Here is an 18,887-nt window from a genome sequence, read left to right as displayed (position 1 = left end):
AAAGTGCAATCATAAGAGTTGTGCATGTTGTGTGCCACTGCAAACTTTTGTGTCTAGATGCATGATGTATTAGAGGCAAGCTATGAGAGGGAATAGTGCTGGCAGTGCAATAATGTTACAGTGTAGAGAAGGCTTAAGCTGGCAGTGAAGGAGAGCAGCAACTGTGCAGCATTTATTCTTCTTTACCTTACACACTGAGGAAAGTCGTTCATGGGGATGGGGCAGGACAGGAGTTGGAGAGGGAGCAAGAGAGCAGCTGCTGGAGATGGCATGCTCTTTTTGGGTGTCGGATAATTTCCACACAGAATTTAATCCAGGATTTAATGTTGGTTCAGCCAGCAGTAGCTCCCTCAAGCGATTACACTCCAAAGAGGAATTCTGCAGCAGCTACTGGAAGACACCAAATAAGAAAAAAGTCCAGGCAGTTGCGTGGAAGCTCTTGGCTTCTATGGTGATGATTCTGACTCCTGAACGTATCCTGAGATCCACAGATCACAGGACACATGCAAATTTAGAGGGCAGAACCCCTTGCCACAAGGCTAGGGTGCAAATCCTATCATCCAAATCAGAGAACTGGAGGAAACTCACAGTTTCCAAGACCCTCCACAGGGATAGCTTGTGACCCACTGTTTCAGTGACTACTGAAAGAAAATTCTCTTTAAATCACTGCAAACAGCTTCCACGTGTCACAGTTTTACAAACCAATGTGTTTCTGCTCACATAAAATGTCACAAATGACACAATTATAAAAATAGTCCCAATTCCATTAAAACTGACAGGGTATAAAATTTTCTCTGTTCTATAACTTGGATATAAACTGAAAGCTAAGAAGACAGCACACATTTCTGCACTTGAAAAATATCCACCAGAATCTTCTTTCAGGGACAGCTTGAAAAGACAAATTGTTCTGGAGTCTCTCAATATGTCATAGTAGAGAACAGCTTCTAAGATGTTGAGAGAAGCTTTTGAATGAATCATATATCATTTTATCTTAGCATTTATAAATCCTGCTAGTTCAGGGTTCCCCCCCCACAGTATCAGAAACACATCACACAACCATGACCCAGTACATATTACCAAACTAACCATCCAAACAAACAAAGATGGAGTACCTCAGTTGTGCATTTATGTATATTCCCATCTCAAACATCTCCTACTTCTCTCTCCAAAACTGAAACATCCAGGGCTTAAATTCTCAGAGATTATTTCCCAGAACGCCCTCCCCTTCCCCCCCATTTGGGACTTGGAGCTTCAGGCCTGTGGGAGGTGCCAGGGCTCAAGGCTTCTGCCCCACGGGGGGCCTTGGGCTCAGGACTTTCAGCCCTGTGGGAGGGGCTGAGGCTACAGCGGGTTTGAAAATATTAACTGGAGCTCTGCTCTGGATTGCTCCAGCTGAATTTAAGCCCTGGAAACATCCCTATGGAATGGAGAGTAGAAATGTCCATGCTCCAGACTGAATTGCAGCTGACCCAACCAGAATTTCTCTTAGGACTCTAGGGGTATGTCTACACTACGGAATTAATCCTAATTTACAGAATTCAAATTTTGGAAACAGATTGTATAAAGTCGAATGTATGTGGCCACACTAAGCACATTAATTCGGCGGTGTGCGTCCATGTATCGGGGCTAGCGTCGATTTCCGGAGCGTTGCACTGTGGGTAGTTATCCCATAGCTATCCCATAGTTCCCGCAGTCTCCCCCGCCCATTGGAATTCTGGGTTGAGATCCCAGTGCCTGATGGGACAAAAAACATTGTCGCAGGTGGTTCTTGGTACTGCCTCACCCCTCCCTCCATGAAAGGAACGGCAGACAACCGTTTCACGCCTTTTTTCCTGGGTGAATTCTGCAGACTCCATACTACAGCAAGCCTGGAGCCCGCTCAGCTCAAGACAGCAGTCATGAACATTGTAAGCACCTCATGCATTCTTGTGCAGTTTATGCTGAACCAGGACCAGAAAAACTAGGCGAGGAGGAGACGGCGACGGCAGCGCAGTGACAAGAGTGATGAGGACATGGACATGGACATGGACACAGAATTCTCTCAAACTGTGGGCCCTGGTGCTTTGGAGATCATGTTGTTAATGGGGCAGGTTCTATCCGTGGAATGCCGATTCTGGGCCTGGGGAACAAGCACAGACTGGTGGGACAGCATAGTGTTGCAGGTGTGGGACGATTCCCAGTGGCTACGAAACTTTCGCATGCGTAAGGGCACTTTCATGGAACTTTGTGACTTGCTGTCCCCTGCCCGGAAACGCCAGAATACCAAGATGAGAGCAGCCCTCACAGTTGAGAAGCGAGTGGCGATAGCCCTGTGGAAGCTGGCAATGCCAGACAGCTACCGGTCAGTCGGGAATCAATTTGGAGTGGGCAAATCTACTGTGGGGGCTGCTGTGATGCAAGTAGCCAAAGCAAGCACTGAGCTGCTGCTACGAAAGGTAGTGACTCTGGGAAATGTGCAGGTCATAGTGAATGGCTTTGCTGCAATGGGATTCCCTAACTGTGGTGGGGCGATAGATGGAACCCATATCCCTATCTTGGCATCGGAGCACCAGGGTACCCAGTACATAAACCGCAAGGGGTACTTTTCAATGGTGCTGCAAGCACTTGTGGATCACAAGGGACGTTTCACCAACATCAACGTGGGCTGGCCGGGAAGGGTTCATGACGCTTGCGTCTTCAGGAACACTAATCTGTTTAAACGGCTACAGCAAGGGACTTACTTCCCGGACCAGAAAATAACCGTTGGGGATGTTGAAATGCCTATAGTTATCCTTGGGGACCCAGCCTACCCCTTAATGCCATGGCTCATGAAGCCATACAAAGGCAGCCTGGACAGGAGTCAGGAGCTGTTCAACTACAGGCTGAACAAGTGCAGAATGGTGGTAGAATGTGCATTTGGACGTTTAAAAGGTCGCTGGCGATCATTACTGACTCGGTCAGACCTCAGCCAAACCAATATCCCCATTGTTATTGCTGCTTGCTGTGTGCGCCACAATCTCTGTGAAAGTAAGGGGGAGACCTTTATGGCGGGGTGGGAGGCTGAGGCAAATCGCCTGGCTGCTGATTACGCGCAGCCAGACACCAGGGCGATTAGAAGAGCACACCAGGAAGCACTGCGCATCAGAGAAGCTTTGAAAACCAGTTTCATGACTGGCCAGGCTACAGTGTGACATTTCTGTTTGTTTCTCCTTGATGAAAACCCGCCCCCTTTATTGACTCATTCTCTGTAAGGAACCCACCTCCCCCTTCGATCACAGCTTGCTTTCAAAGGAAATAAAGTCACTATCGTTTAAAAATCATTTATTCTTTATTAATTGATTATAAAAAGAGGGAGAGAACCCGGGTAGGGTTTGGGAGGAGGATCGGCGGGAAGGAAAAGGCCACTAAAAAAAGGTTAAAAAAATGACAGCCTTTTGCTTGGGCTGTCCACTGGGGTGGAATGGGAGGGTGCACGGAGCCTCCCCCCCTGTGTTCTTACACGTCTGGGTGAGGAGGCTATGGAACATGGTGAGGGGGTAGGGGGGTTATACAGGGGCTGTAGCGCCAGTCTGTGATCCTGCTGCCGTTCCTGAAGCTCCACCGGACGCCGGAGCATGTCTGTTTGCTCACGCAGCAGCCCCAGCGTTGCATCCTGCCTCCTCTGATCTTCCTGCCGCCACCTCTCATCTCGAGCATCTCTCCTCTCCTCACGTTGGTCCCGCATGTCCTCACGTTGGTCCCTCCTGTCCTCACTTTCACTGGCATCTTTCCTATACTTTGAAACCATGTCCTTCCACTCATTCAGATGAGCTCTTTCACTGCGGGTGGATTCCATGATTTCCGCGAAAATCTTGTCTCACGTCCTCTTTTTCTGACGCCTTATCTGAGATAGCCTTTGGAACGGAGAGGGAGGCTTGAAAAATTTGCAGCTGCTGGAGGGAGGGAAAAAAGGAGAGAATTTTTTAAAAAGATACATTTTACAGAACAATGCTTATACTCTTTCATGGTGAACAACACTATTCACATTACATAGCACATGTGATTTCTGTGCAAGATTGCATTTTGCCTCTTAATATTGAGTGCCCGTGGCTTTGCTGCTAGAGATCACAGACGCAGGTCCGGGCAACAGAATTCGGCTTGCATGTGGCCATGGTAAGCCACTGTCTTTCGGCTTCTGCGTCCTCCTTTCCCACATACCAAGCAAAGCCCGTTGACTGCTGCGGTTTTCCTGTTAACCTTCAGCAGGAGAAAACAAACTACCCCCCCCCCTCCAATTCTCTGGATGATCGCTTTATCCCTCCCCCCACCACGTGGCTGGTATCAGGGAAGATCCCTGCAGGAACCAAACTAACACCCACCACCACCACCACCACCATGAATTCTCTGGGATGATCGCTTTACTCCTCCCCCTACCACGTGACTGGTATCAGGGAAGATCCCTGCTAGCCAAATACGAAAAGCTCCCTCCCGCACCACGCTTGGCTAACTGCAGGGAAGGATTTCTTTTCAGCCACAGGCAAACAGCCCCAGTAGGAACGGCCACCTCTGTCCCCTTAATTAAATTCCCGTATTTCAACCAGGTTACCATGAGCGATATCACTCTCCTGAGGATTACACAGTGAGATAAAGAACAGATGTTGCTTGAATGCCAGCAATCAAACACCGGGACCATACGCTGCCAGGCTTTGTCATGCAATGATACCAGATTACTTGCTACTAGCATGGCGTGGTCAAGTGTCCTACCATGGAGGACGGAATAAGGCTGCACGGCCCAGAAACCTTGTGGCAAGGCTTTTGGAGTACCTCCAGGAGAGCTTCATGGAGATGTCCCTGGATGATTTCCGCTCCATCCCCAGACATGTTAATAGACTTTTCCAGTAGCTGTACTGGCCGCGAATGCATCCCAAGTCCTCAGGGCAAAGTAATCATTAAAAAACGCTTGCTTTTAAAACAAGTTTTATATTTTAAAAGGTAAACTCACCTGAGGTCCCTTCCATGGGGTCATGGTCTTGGATACTGGCTTGGGAGGGTTGGGAGGGTACTTCAGTCAGGCTGAGAAAAAGATCCTGGCTGTTGGGGAGAACGGAGTGCTGTGTGATCTCCGCAAACTCGTCCTCCTCCTCCTCCTCCTCTTCCCCATCCACAGAATCCTCAGGTGTGGCTGATGAGATTACCCCTGCCTCAGAATCCACGGTCAGAGGTGGGGTAGTAGTGGTGGCCCCCCCCAGAATTGCATGCAGCTCAGCATAGAAGCGGCATGTCCGCGGCTCTGACCCAGAGCGACCGTTTGCCTCCTTTGTTTTTTGATTGGCTTGTCTGAGCTCCTTGACTTTCACACGGCACTGACCTGAGTCCCTATTGTGGCCTCTCTCCATCATGCCCCTTGGAGATTTTTTCAAAAGTTTTGGCATTTCGTCTTTTCGAACCAAGTTCTGCTAGCACTGAATCCTCTCCCCATATAGCGATCAGATCCAGTACCTCCCGTACAGTCCATGCTGGTGCTCTTTTTCGATTATCGGCCTGCATGGTTACCTGTGCTGATGAGCTCTCTGTGGTCACCTGTGCTCTCCACGCTGGGCAAACAGGAAATAAAATTCAAATGTTCGCGGGGGTTTTCCTGTCTACCTGGCCAGTGCATCTGAGTTCAGATTGCTGTCCAGAGCGGTCGCAATGGTGCACTGTGGGATAGCTCCCGGAGGTCAATACCATCGAATTGCGGCCACACTAACACTAATTCGAAATGGCAATATCAATTTCGGCGCTACTCCGCTCGTTGGGGAGGAGTACAGAAATCGATTTTAAGAGCCCTTTATTTCGAAAGAAATGGCTTTGTTGTGTGGATGGATGCAGGGTTGATTCGATTTAACGCTGCTAAATTCGAATTAAACTCATAGTGTAGACCAGGCCTAGGGGGCATATGCTGCAGTGGTAGAGCTGCAGGTGCAGCATACATTAAACTGGCTGCTGCAGAGGGAGGGGTAACATGACCCCACCACCATAGAAGAACATGATAGGCAGACACTGGGAGTCTGAACAGAGAGGCAGGGCTATTCTGCTGACTCGTGCAAGCCCAATGGATCTCATTTGCTCCAACATGGATGGCGGATATAAAAGGCCAAGGGAGACTAAACTTCCTCAAACAGGATGTAGCACATCTCCCTTTGGAGGCATGCCGCCAGCCTGCTGCCTTTGGAGTGCTCCTGCCAAAAAGGTGCCCGGGCCGTGGCCCTACCCAAGCTCCGCCCCAAGCCTCCCCTCCTGCATCTTGCTCTTCCCCCATGGCCCTGCCCATGCTGCTCTTCTTCCCGCTCCCGGTCCGCCTCTTCCCCCGAGGCCCCTCCCATCTGCCATTCAGGGGCCAGTGCCAGTTAAGCTGGGTGGCTGAGCAATACCAACTACAATGGCCAGGACAGGAAGATCCCCTGCCACCTCCACCTGGTGCATAGCCCTTCAGAGCATTCTGGTAAGCAGCAGGCAGCAATTAGGGGTGCCTGAGGGCTGTGAATCCTCCTCCCCTCCCCGCAGTTTTTGTACTTGCTCAAAATTCTGTGAGGGATGGGGGGGACTTCTCGGGGGAGGGGGCAAAAATGTGCGAGTGGCGGGCAGGGGGCCCTTTGGGGGAGTGGGTGAAGAGGCGTGAACACTGGGTAGGGAGGCTTCAGGGGAGGGGCGAAGAGGTGCAAGCGGAGAGTGGGGGCGCTTGAGGGAGGGTGAAGAAGTGTGAGCAGCAGGTGGGGGGGCCCGCCTGGGAGGGAGGGGGCAAAGTAGGGTTGCCAACTTTCTAATTCCACAAAACTGAACACCCTAGCCCTACCCATTCCCCCTTCCCTGCCTCTTCCCTGAGGCCCTGCCCCTGCTCACTACATTCCCCCTTGGTGGCTCACTCTCCCCCAACGTCACTCACTTTCACTGGGCTGGGGCAGGGGGTTGGGGTGAGGGAAGGGGTGAGGGCTCCAGCTGGGGGTGCGGGCTCTAGGCTGGGGCCAGGGATGAGGGATTTGGGGTGCTGGAGGGGGATATAGTTTTGGGGGGGTTCAGGGCGGTGGCAGGGGGATGGAGCTCGGGGTTGGGGCATGGCTTTCCTCAGGCGGCTCCTGGTCAGCGGTGCTACAGGGCTAAGGCAGGCTCCCTGCCTGTCCTGGCACCTGACTGCGACCCGAAAACGGCCAGCACGTCCGGCTCCTATATGGGGGGGCGAGGAGGCTCCTCATGCTGCTCTTGCCTGCAGGCACCGCCCCCCCAGCTCCCATTGGCCGGTTCCTGTCCAATGGGCATGCGGAGCAGGTTCTCGGAGCAGGGGCGAGTGCAAAGAGCCCCGTGGCCCCCCAGCCTAGGAGCCAGACCTGCTCCGGGGCGCAGTGCAGTGCCAGGAAGATAGGGACTAGCCTGCCTTAGCCTCACAGCACCAGTGACCGCACTTTTAACGACCGGTGACTCCCCCATACTTCTAGGGAGCATGAGTTCAGTTATATAAGTCAACTAGTCTATGAAAAGAGAGACTTTATGTAAATTGGTCATAGGCCAAAGGGATGCCTACAGCCAACGGGAGGCAAAGGGTTTGTTTTGCGTGCTGTGAGGCTGGCCATATAAAGAGGCATTGCTCTCTTTTAAAAGGGCAGAGTAGGAAAGAGGAAGGCATGGACCACAGTGGGACAGGAAGAAGGGGGTTGCTAGATAAATTGATTGGGACAGAAGGGGCCGAGGTTGAAATGGGAATGACCAAGAGGTGAATCAGGCTACTGTGGGGGCCCAGCCCAGACCCTGGAGAAAAAGTGTAGAGATGCAATGGAGGAAGAGAACAGGCTGTGGCTCATGGCCAGCGACCTAAGACATGAAAGGGGTGACCCGAGAGCCCAGCTGTGAGAGGTAAGGAGTAGCTGATTTAGAGAATACCTGCCCACCCCTGGGTTGCAGTCTTGAGGGGGAAGGTGTGTGATGGGGTGGACTCCTCACACTAGCCCTGCAAGAGCTGAATTAGGCCAGGTGGGCCCAATCAGCTAATTAGGCTGCAAGCCGGGGCGATTTAGGCTGGAGGCAGCTGATTAAGGACAGGCTCATCTGTGCAGGAACAGGCAGGACCTGTATAAAGCCAAGTAGCTGGGTGAGTGGAGGCAGTTGGAGGCTGGTAAACCCAGAGAGGAAGAAAGCCAAATATAGAGGAAGAAGCCCAGGAAAACAGCAGCAAGAGATAGGACTGCACAGGGATTGTGGCTGTTTGTTATAGGGTCTCTGGGCTGGAACCATAGGCACCAACTCTGTGGATGCTCTGGGGCTGGAGCACCCACAGGGAAAAATGGTAGGTGCTGAACACCAGCAGCCCCCGCATCAGCACACCTCCTTCCTGCTGGTAGCCCTGCCGATCAGTGCCTCCCCTCCCTCCCAGTGCCTCCCACCAGCTGCAATCAGCTGTTTGTGGGGGGGTGTAGGAGGCTGAGGGGAAGAGTGAGGATGTGGCATGCTTGGGGGCAGGGCCGGCACCAGCTTGGCAAGCAGGTGCTTGGGGCGGCCACTCCGGAGTGGGGCAGCAGGTCCAGCTATTCGGCGGCAATTCGGCGGATGGTCCCTCACTCCCACTTGGAGTGAAGGACCTTCCGCTGAATTGGTTTTTTTTTTTTGGGCTGCTTGGGGCAGCCAAAACCCTGGAGCCGGCCCTGCTTGGGGGAGGGGGTGGAACTGGGTGGGAAGAAGGGGGAGAGGTGGAACTGGGAGGCGAGAGGAGGTGGAGTGGGGGTGGGAAGGGGTGGGGTGGGTCCTTGGGGGAAGGGGTGGAGTGGGGCCTGGGGAAGAGCCAGGGGTCTAGCACCCCCCGGCACTTTGGAAAGTTGGTGCCAGTGGCTGGAACCTGGTGTAGAGGGAAGACCTAGGTTACCCTACCAGCCACTGTGGAGTGGCAAAGGATGTTGGAGGTGCCAGCCAGCAAGTCTGGAAAGACTGAATTTTCCCGAAGGGGAGGACTGTAGCAATCTGGCTGGAGGGCCAAGTCATGGAGAGGAAGCTGCAGACCCGGGAGTGAGCAGGGCAGCAGAGCAAGACAAGATGTGAGAAAAAAACACCGGAGGGAGAGCACAAGCTGGCAGAACTAATCCTCGGGACAGCTGGCAGGAGGTGCCACTCATGGTGAGTGGAACCCGTGACGGGGGAAACAGAGGGAGGTGTGATAGTTTGCCATAGTAGCCATGTGCTTGGAAACCTTGAAGGGTGATATCATGGAATTACCCTAGAAAGTAGGAATTCTAGCTTCATAGGTATTTTCTCTGGTCATTGGCCTTTATTTGAGAGTTTGGTATTCAGCTCCTGTACATTAGGTGGTAGCAGGGGTGGCAGGTTTGTATAATTTTTAGTGGTGCCCAGAACAGGTCCAAGTCTTCTCTCCCCCCCCCCCACCTGCCTTGTAAGCCAATGTATATATATTTTTTAAAATAATGTAAAAATGTGAGGGCTCTGGGGTGAGGCTGGTGATGAGGGGTTTGGTGTGTGGGAGGGGCTCAGGGCTAGGGTAGAGGATTAGGGTGTGTGTGTGGGGGGGTGAGGGCTCCGGTTGGGAGTGCGGCCTCGGGGTGGGGCAGGGCCGGGGATGAAGAGTTTGGGGTGCAGGCTGGCTGCCCCGGGGCTGGGGCCAGAGAGGAGGACTCCGTCTTCCCATCGGCAGCAGCGAGCTCCGGGGGAGGGGCTCCCCTCATCCCCCAGCAGCAACTCACCTTGCACCACTGTCACTGCGCGTGCTCCTAGGGCCCCTCTCAGGTCCAGGAAGACCCCTCACCTCCCCTGAGTTGGGTGCCGGGGGAGGGGGGCTGCCATCACATGTGCGCCTCCTCCCCTACTGCTGCCCCTCACTGTAGCCTCACTGTGCTGGTGAACACTGCAAAAAGGAGAACAGCGAGTCTCGTGTTACACAAGCTCACCATACTATTTGAGGGAAAGAAGGGATGATCCATAGGATGTCCAAATCATCCATGTGCTGCTAAAGACACTGGAGTCAGTCTATGGTGATACAAGACACTGTGAGTGTTGTTCAATTTTAGATAAGGACCATAGGTCACATCTCTACGTCCTGCAGTAGGATCCAGTGAGGTGAAATTTCCACAAGGGTCTCCTCACCATTTTTTCTGGACTATTCCCTCTAGTGTTAGGGCTGTCAGAAAATAAAATAACGGTAGATGTTTTCTCAGGTAAATAGAATTATTTTGGGTTTTAGAGTGGTTTATAAGGTGGCAGGGTTGTTTTATTCCATTGTTGATGCTCCTGTATTCTCACTATACAAAGCTGCTGAATGTGCTACAGTAAACAGAATTTTTGATTACATCACTGCAGGAGTGCTTCTTGTCATTGTACCTGCAGACATTCAGTCAGGGAAAAGGCACTGTCGGCACAAACAGTCTTTTAAAAAAAAAATATCCCACCAGAGGTTCTGTTTTGTTCCTGGATGTTCATATGCTCATGGGAAGTGTTTTCACAGACTGACTCTGAAGAATGAATCTTGGTTTTTGAAATGTTTGGGAAATATTGAAAGACAAAAATCTTCCCTCGCTTAAACACAGCTACATCTGCAAACATCCTTTTCAGAACATCCAGAAGATTTAGTTCCTCTACTTCACAAACCATTGTTTCTGTCACGTATGTCCTTTCCGTAACTTCTCTAAATGTGAGCAAGTTTTCCATTCAGAGGTCAGTTGCAGAAAAAATACAGGAGGCTTTGTACTAGATAAAAAAAAAAAAAAAAAATGCAACTTCATGACTGCTAAATGTTGGACCATTAAAAAAAGGAAACAAACAATTTCTATTTTTGTATTCTGAATGTTTAGTTTTGTTTTTTATTTATTTGGGCCTATGTCAGTAGCAATTTCTATCATCCAATTTCCGTTCAGTGGCCTATGAGAAATATGTTGGAAATTTCTGACCAGCTCCTGTTGGACAGATGCCCACAGCACAAAAAACTTCACTTTGAGATCCTGATTATTAGTCTCAGCAGAGAGGCCAAGAAGCGAAAAGGAATGAAAACTGATCTGGCCTTACAGCCATAGTGCCATTGAACACAGTGGAGCACTAGCAATTTACACTAGCTGAGGATCTGGTCTCGAGAGAGCTGGGGAGATACTTGTTCTGGCCCTGGGGATATGTTGCACTTGTTCTGATATTCTAGCTTCTTTATGTGCACTAAATCCACTGATATTTTTTCTTAAATGTTATTTATTCATTTAGATGACAAAATCAAAAAAATACCAGCAACTTAAAGGTTAATGGAACCACTGATACCACCTTAATTAGAGCAGTGTAAATGCATCTCTATAATTACTGGTAATGCTTATCTTTGTTTCTCATACTACATTCAACCAATGAGGTAGGGCCTCCAGCATGAGAGGAAAAGTGGGCATCTGGATCTGTTTGAATGAGTGACGTCTAACGGAGTTATCACACTAATGCAGAAATGAGTCATTTCAGAGCACACGCTAAATCAATCTTCAGGCAACCCACCTGGGAAAACTAGATGCCAGAATGCCAATAACAAGCACACCAGGAAAAATGTATTTTGTGAAGGTGGGGACGGTGAGAGAGACAAGCTTTTGAGCTAACAGAAGTTGGCCCAATAAAAGATATTACCTCACCCACCTTGTCTCTCTAATATCCTGGGACCAACACAGCTACAACACTGCATACAAAAGAAGAAGAATGAAATTCTAAACTGCATTCTGACCCCCTAAATTATAGGGAGGACACTCATCTGAGATGTTTATGATGTAAGGAGATGTCCTCGGAATGTTACCTTTTTTGGATAGGAAGCCTAATTCAGTTAATACTTGCGTTGGGCACCTGCCACAATGAGATGCCAGCATAAGCGTGTCTGCATAGGCTATCTAGGAGTTTGGACAATCCAATACCGAGATTATCCAGGAACAAATCAGGACCTGTATTGGTGAGGCACTCTCCATCCTCTTGATAAAGCTTGACTGCATTCATGACTCCAGCCATGTTGATACCTTCTGGTTCAGTGGTGGGCAACCTGCAGCTCACGGACTGCATGCGGCCCACCACTGTTCTGGTTGGACTTTCCCCCTGGCCCTATCTACCTTTTGTGGGTGGACTGCAGTCCACCAAATCCCGCAGGCCATCATCTGCAACCAAATTATTCCCATACCAGGAAACAAATCTGCCAGCAGTCCAATATTCCTTTAAGCCTTCTGAATCATCTTGAGCCTAGGTTGAACCCAGGTTGTTCTCGCCACGGTGAATAATGACAAAATCACATCCTACCCAAGACCAGGCTGTGAACCTCTAACTGAATTACATGCTATCTTCTATGCCCCATGCACAAGGCTGTGCCCACAAATCCATATTCTCAGCCTAGAGTGTGCGCCATTACGCCCTATATGATAGACATGGGGAAGGAAGCAGATATGGTTAAAAGCTATGGTACTTATGGCCCATCACCTGGGTTGGCCTCCCATCAGGCAACTGCACGTAGGACATATAGGCCCTGAATTGCCAGTGTTTTATAGCCTGGAGCTCTCATGCCCACAGACCCAACTGAGTAGTGACTCTTGCAGCTCCTATTTGGGAGTGGGAGCCATACTGTCTGGGTGGCAAGCTCCAAAATGACAGTCCATTCCTAAACACTCCCACAAACTGGAATTTGGTTTGGTTAGGAAGGAACAGTTGCCATGCTTGAACAGGGGACCCCCACTGGGGGCCATTGAGCCACATATGCCCACAGTGCCCGAACAGGTCACAGGTTCCCTTCACCACAGTGGAGTGGAGCAATAGCCTTGCCAACCCCCAATTTGATCAGTTCTTGACCTGTGGACTGTGAGTCAGATGGAGTCTGCTTCATGTTCTATAGTTTGATAGCCCATCTGGAAGTGTCCCCTGGCTGAAGGGACCAGCTCACTGACCTGGAAGGTGCTGAAGAAAGCCAACAGAAAAGCTGCCTTGAAGAGTACAGCCTAATCCCCCACCCCCACATGGCAGATCTGAGGAAGAACCTTAACTAATTTCCTAAGGACGTGCAAGGTCATCGGCATTCTGGCATCACTCAGTGTCCCGGCAGCCTGGGCCCAATCCTCCAGCATCCTGCAGACCATGAATCCCTGACAGGGATCTGAAAGACCCACAGACCTGCAGTAAAAGGCATTCTGGCTAAGTGCTTAGCTATTGTCAGCGGTGCGAGCCCCTGCCTAAGTAGTGAGATCACAAACCAACAAATTTGGGGTATAGGCTAGGCCATGGATAGACCCACAACCCCCTGGAATATACAAGAACTCCTCAACCACCATCATGTAAGCCAAAAAGGTGTGTGGTTTAAGTGGTCTCTTGGCCATGGATACTGCTTCTAGCAATCAAGATTCCATGGGGCTGCTGATATCTTTTCAGGCACCTCCGCAGACTCCAGTGCTCAGAATTTGTCAACCTGCAAACGAGAAGCACCATAGGCGATGCCATTGTTATGCCCACGTACATGCTTGACAGTGAAATGAATATTAGAGAGACAAGGGGGGTGAGGTAATATCTTTTACTGGACCAGTGGAGAATGAAAGGCCTCACCAACCTCATTACCCTGGCAGATTTAGCGGACTGAGAGTCCACTATATGGACAACCTCTTGATTGTGGCATCAAAACCTGACCATCTCGTCCCTGAATTCCCCGTCCCAGAAGATGACTACCACCAGAATGAGGATGTTCCTCAAAATTGCAGCTTCCATCCACTCCCAGAGCCACTCCCAGGCACTCCAGTGCCTCTGAAATAAAGTCAAAAGCTCTCACAGCTGTTGCATCTGAGTGGACCTGCAGATCAACCTCAAACATATAAACAGCCCTCCAGATGGACATGCCTTTACAGTGAATGAGGAAATGGTACCAGGTCTTCCTTCATCTCCAGAGTTACCCTTATCAAATGGTGTGGGGTCGGTGCCCCAATTGTCACAGTAGCAAACTGCATGCAGAAGGCATGCCTGGGTGCTATGACTTTGCACAGAAAATTCAAATGGCCCAATAGAGATTGGAGATCCTTCAGACAAACCTCTTTGGTCCTGTTGATACTGACAGCCATATGGTTTTGTGCTGTGAGCTTGTCCCCAGGAAAGCGGGACTGCCCTGGACTGTATCGAGCTCAATGCTAAAGTATGTCATGTGGTAGCAGGGCTTTCAGTTTTTTTTTTCATTAGCTAAGAGCACACCCAATTCTCCCATCCACTCCTGAAAAATCCAAAGCAGCCCTCATACTCGCCTGACCTGGCCCTCCACACAAACAAGAAATTGTCCAGATAATGCATTACCTCTGGGTGCCTCCTGACCATCCAGTCCAGCATTGTACTGAATTTTTCCAAGGCTGCCCACAAAATAGCACAGCCTTTGGGCATTTGTCCACATAAAAACTGACAATCGGACGGGGGGGAGCCCAAGAGGTCAAAGTCTGCTAGATAGACCAGGAGGCAGAAGGCTAACTTCATGTTGGTCTTTGAAAGCAAAATAGCAGGACCGCATGAGTTGATCATGTGCACCACTGTGTTGAATGATGCATAGCACACGGTGCACTGCTTGGGGTTAATTGCATTGTTTACTGATCCCCTTTTAGGGTATGAGAGATGGTGAATGAGGTGACAGTCACCAGATACTTTCTTAAGAAAAAGGGGAAATATGGAGATTAGATAATGATATTTGTCGGAAAAGACCTGCATGCCTGCCCAAACTAGTCTCCTTTTTGGATCTTGTCCCTGGCTGGGCCCCCTATGCCGTGATATGCACCCTCTCCCCTTCATAGGGGATCCTAAAATCCTGAACAAAACAATCCCACAAGTATATCGCTTTCTCCTATTTGGGACTATCCCTTAAAAGGGGGGCTAAAACACCCAAGTTAATTGGATATGTTGCCTTTTTCAGCCATGTTGGCCCAAGCCCCACTCTGCATGGGCTTGGGCTGCTGCCCACATTCCCTGGGGAAGATGCACTTAACATGCCAGCAACCTGAAGATGTGTGCCCACCTCCACAATGCCCACATTCCTGCCAAAACCTACCCAATGCACAATTTTTTCCCCCTGTCTCATTGTATCCCAGCACAGAAGTCTGGGCTGGTCAGGCTTCAGTGCCTTAAGCTAAGACCTGTCCCCTTTCTCATGCCCTGACTTTATCAGTATATGTCCACTATTGGTGTAGGGTCCCGTTAAAGGGGGCCCTTGAGCCATGCTCTCTTGTCATAGTTCCTGATCAATTTTATCCCAATGCAAAGAGGCATTCAGGGTGGCTCTCATTCTAACATGCTCATCATGCAAAAGCCCTGGAGTGCCTGAGAATGAATTATATGCCCTACATATAATAAGCAAATATTTCAGCAAAGGTCCATACATTGCCATAACTGCGCCATCACCCACATGTAGGCTGCAATTCCTCTCTATGTTGGGGTGCCTCATCCTATCTTTTTCTTTCCTTTTGGCCTCATCCCTCTCCTCCATTACGGGTTCCCAGAACAGCAGGGAAAATATGTCCATATACTCAATCCGCCATATCTTCTCACGTGTTGATTTGAGAAGATGCGCCACCAATAGATCAGAAGTGGCTGCATATTAGACCGTATTCAGATCAACATTAGTTTTTTGCATTGCCTTTCCTTCAGTTCCAACACTTGCCATTTCTCATCCTTCCTGTAAAATGCAGCATGAGCAGCAGCCATACTTCTGAGATTCATACTGTCGTCGTGCCTGTGGAGAGACATAGTCCTGAAAACAGGTTTGTATTGAGATAATTTTCATGGGTGGCACAACGTGCAGTTACAGGGCCTGGTTCTGCAAGCATGCATATGAGTATCTTTACTCACATGTGCAGTCCCATTGGCTTCATTGTGACTACTCACATGCGTGTTTGCAGGATTTGGGCCCATAAGTGCTACGGCTCATCCATCTGAAAGGCTACTTGTTTTAATTTTGGAAGATGCTGCTGCTGTTTGTCCAGTGCCAGCTACACTGTTAATCACATAATATTATAGCCTTAAAGAGCCAATCCTTCTCCACCAACCCATGGCATAGTTTCTTTCTTTTGGGCTTTTCTTTGAGGTAGTTTGGGCTTTTCTTTGAGGGAGGTGGGGGCGGAGGGAGGGAAGGGTAGAAGAGGCGAAGATGGGAAGGATCAAGATTTTTGATAAATTATGGCACATTATTTACATTTTCTGACACTGGGCAACATTTGTCTTGAGTTCTTTTGTACAATTATACATTCAAATCCCAATCCTGCAAATACTCACTCATATGACATGAGCTTTCTTGACTGATGTGAGAAGTCGTTATTATTCATTATTTCCATTAAGGTAGGGCCTACAATGTGCTAGGCACTGTCAGCCCATGTATAGTTAGACTCAGTCCTTTAACCCAAAGATGTTACAATCTATTGGCCCAACCCTGCAAGCATTTGGTGCTTAATCCTAAAAGGTGCAAATTAGGACAAGTGGGAGTTTAGGTCCCTAAGTAACTCTTAAGGAGTACTTAGCACTTCACAGGAGCAAGCCCTTAAACTCTTGAATGGGATTAGTCCCATGAGTAAAGTTAACTATATGCTTGAGTGTTTGCAGATTTGGTCTCTAAGAATCATAGGACTGGAAGGGACCTTGAGAGGTCATCTAGTGCAGTCCCCTGCACTCATGGCAGGACTAAGTATTATAGGCAGGCAACATAAGAATGGTGAGGGGAAGAGGAATAAGCCATACAAAGGCTTTAAAAAGAACTGATATTTTTTAATATGAAGTACTTGCCAGTTGCCCCTCTGTTGAGCCATTATTAGTTGGCTCATAGCTTGCAAGTGTCATGGTAAATGTGGATCTTGAGGAGCAATTTGAAGAGCGGTGGTTGTAGGGATCAGCTCAGGGAGGGCATTCCATATATAAAGGGTGGAGTGGAAGAAGTGGCAAATGGAAGTGGTTGAGGTTGATATCATTGGAGGAGTGCTAGATAATGTGATAAGAGACAAGAGCAGATAATAGTTAGAACTCCCATTACAAAGGGAGGAAGCATGTTAGGCCAGGAGGAAGATAAATAGGCCTAGGACATTTTAAATCTTTTCCTTGCCACTTTAGCAAATGAAAGTGAATTATGTTTGGCTGTGAATGGGTAGTTACGATTTTAAAATAGCTGGGTTCTTTCCTGACATTCACCTAGTTCAGTTTTTATTCTGAAATGCAAGCAGAATCTCATTATGTGATATATACCCATGAAAAGACAATTCTTCCAGAGACTATATTATTATAGCAGCAAAAATTGCTCTCTTGTATTATTTCAATGATCAGGATAATTTATATGGATTCTTACAACGCTCAACTAAGCTGGTCAATAGTGTCTTTAATGAATTTACAAAATTATAACATTGCTGTGCTAAATCAAACACAATATTAATGGATGCAGTTGCAACATATGCAATAGTACTGTACTCCTGAATCATCTAAAATGTTTGATTTTTACAGGTCCAGATCTTAAGCATATGTTAAATAGTGATAGGTGGTTAGGATAAAAGAAGAACTGATCTGAACCTTCATCAGAAACAGAACTAATCTGAATCAACCCAGTTAAAAACAAAACAAACTACAAACATTTTAGAACCTAATTGAATTTTATTATTTCCCATTCTCGTGTGCTTCTGCCCTTCCTGATTCTGACCTGGAGCCAGGTCATTCTTTCTCCCAGTATTTGTAGACCAAGTGAAACCAGGAAGCATATGAAATCTCAAAAGAAAATAGGTTCTGGCTAGATTTGTACCCCTGTTTTTTAGATGCAAGAAGTTCTGGCAGTTCAGCTATTGTCTGGATTAGAATATGAAAGTGTTTATCTTGACCAAATTTATGTCTTCAGAATCCAGTAAATCTTTCATGCCTTCAATTCACTATAATGACTTTAAATGGATAGTAATAACAACAAAAACTGGATCAAGCTAACACGGGGGAGGAGGGTCATTATTTATAAGCTACCTCCATCCACTTCATTCAAGGAATTGTGCAGGAAGCACTGCTGCAGCAGCAGGGGGACAACACAGAGGCAGGGCCAACTCCAGGCACCAGCGCAGGAAGCAGGTGCTTGGGGCGGCCAATGGAAAAGGGCGGCACGTCCAGGTCTTCGGCGGCAATTCGGCGGCGAGTCCCTCAGTCCCTCTCAGAGGGAAGGACCGGCCGCTGAAGAATGAAGTGGCACGGAAGAGCCGCCGCCGATCACGGCTTTATCTTTTTTTTTTTTTTTCTTCGCCACTTGGGGCGTCAAAAAAGCTGGAGCCGGCCCTGCACAGAGGGCACCACAGTGCAGGCTTCTACTTGCCTTTAATAGAGAAATGGACTGGAACAGGCACCTCTGGAACTAGGCCTGAGGAACCCTACCCTCTTTTGGATGCCCCCCAGGGGTCAAACTATGAACTGCTACTGTTTTATCTTGAAGAGTAACTGCTTAAGCCACTGCACCTGGGTTATTTGCAACCTTTCTCTTTCTTGCCAATCCTAGTGAAATATCCCTTCACTGTAGCTATGTGCTTATTGGGACCTACCAAAACTTGGGCCTATCTAACTGCTAAAATGCCTTCAGCACTTGCCTCTGAGTCATGGTACATCTGGCATTCTACAGAGTATCTTAAGAGGTTTCTAGCATCACAGCAGTGAGCAGTCAGTAATGGCAAGTGGATAAGTAGGAGATTATCTTTATCCATTTACAGAAGCTCCATGGCTATTAATTTAATGATAGTCCAAGCAGCACTTGCTTTATTGTATCAGAAAGTTGTTTGGCTCATCATTTAAACCAAACTGATGTCTTGGTGGAGGCTTGTCAACCCAATGGATCATCTAGGAAAGCCAAGGTTCTCTCCTTAATGCATGCTTTGGCTATTTGGCAGACTGGCTCTGTTATTCAGAGGAGCAAGTAAATGAGTTAAGAGCCCCAGGCTCCTTCTGTGGGTGAA

The sequence above is a fragment of the Trachemys scripta genome, chromosome 11 (genome assembly GCF_013100865.1).
Source record: "Trachemys scripta elegans isolate TJP31775 chromosome 11, CAS_Tse_1.0, whole genome shotgun sequence".
Lineage (NCBI taxonomy): Eukaryota > Metazoa > Chordata > Testudines > Emydidae > Trachemys > Trachemys scripta.
Note: the sequence above shows the minus strand (reverse complement) of the source record.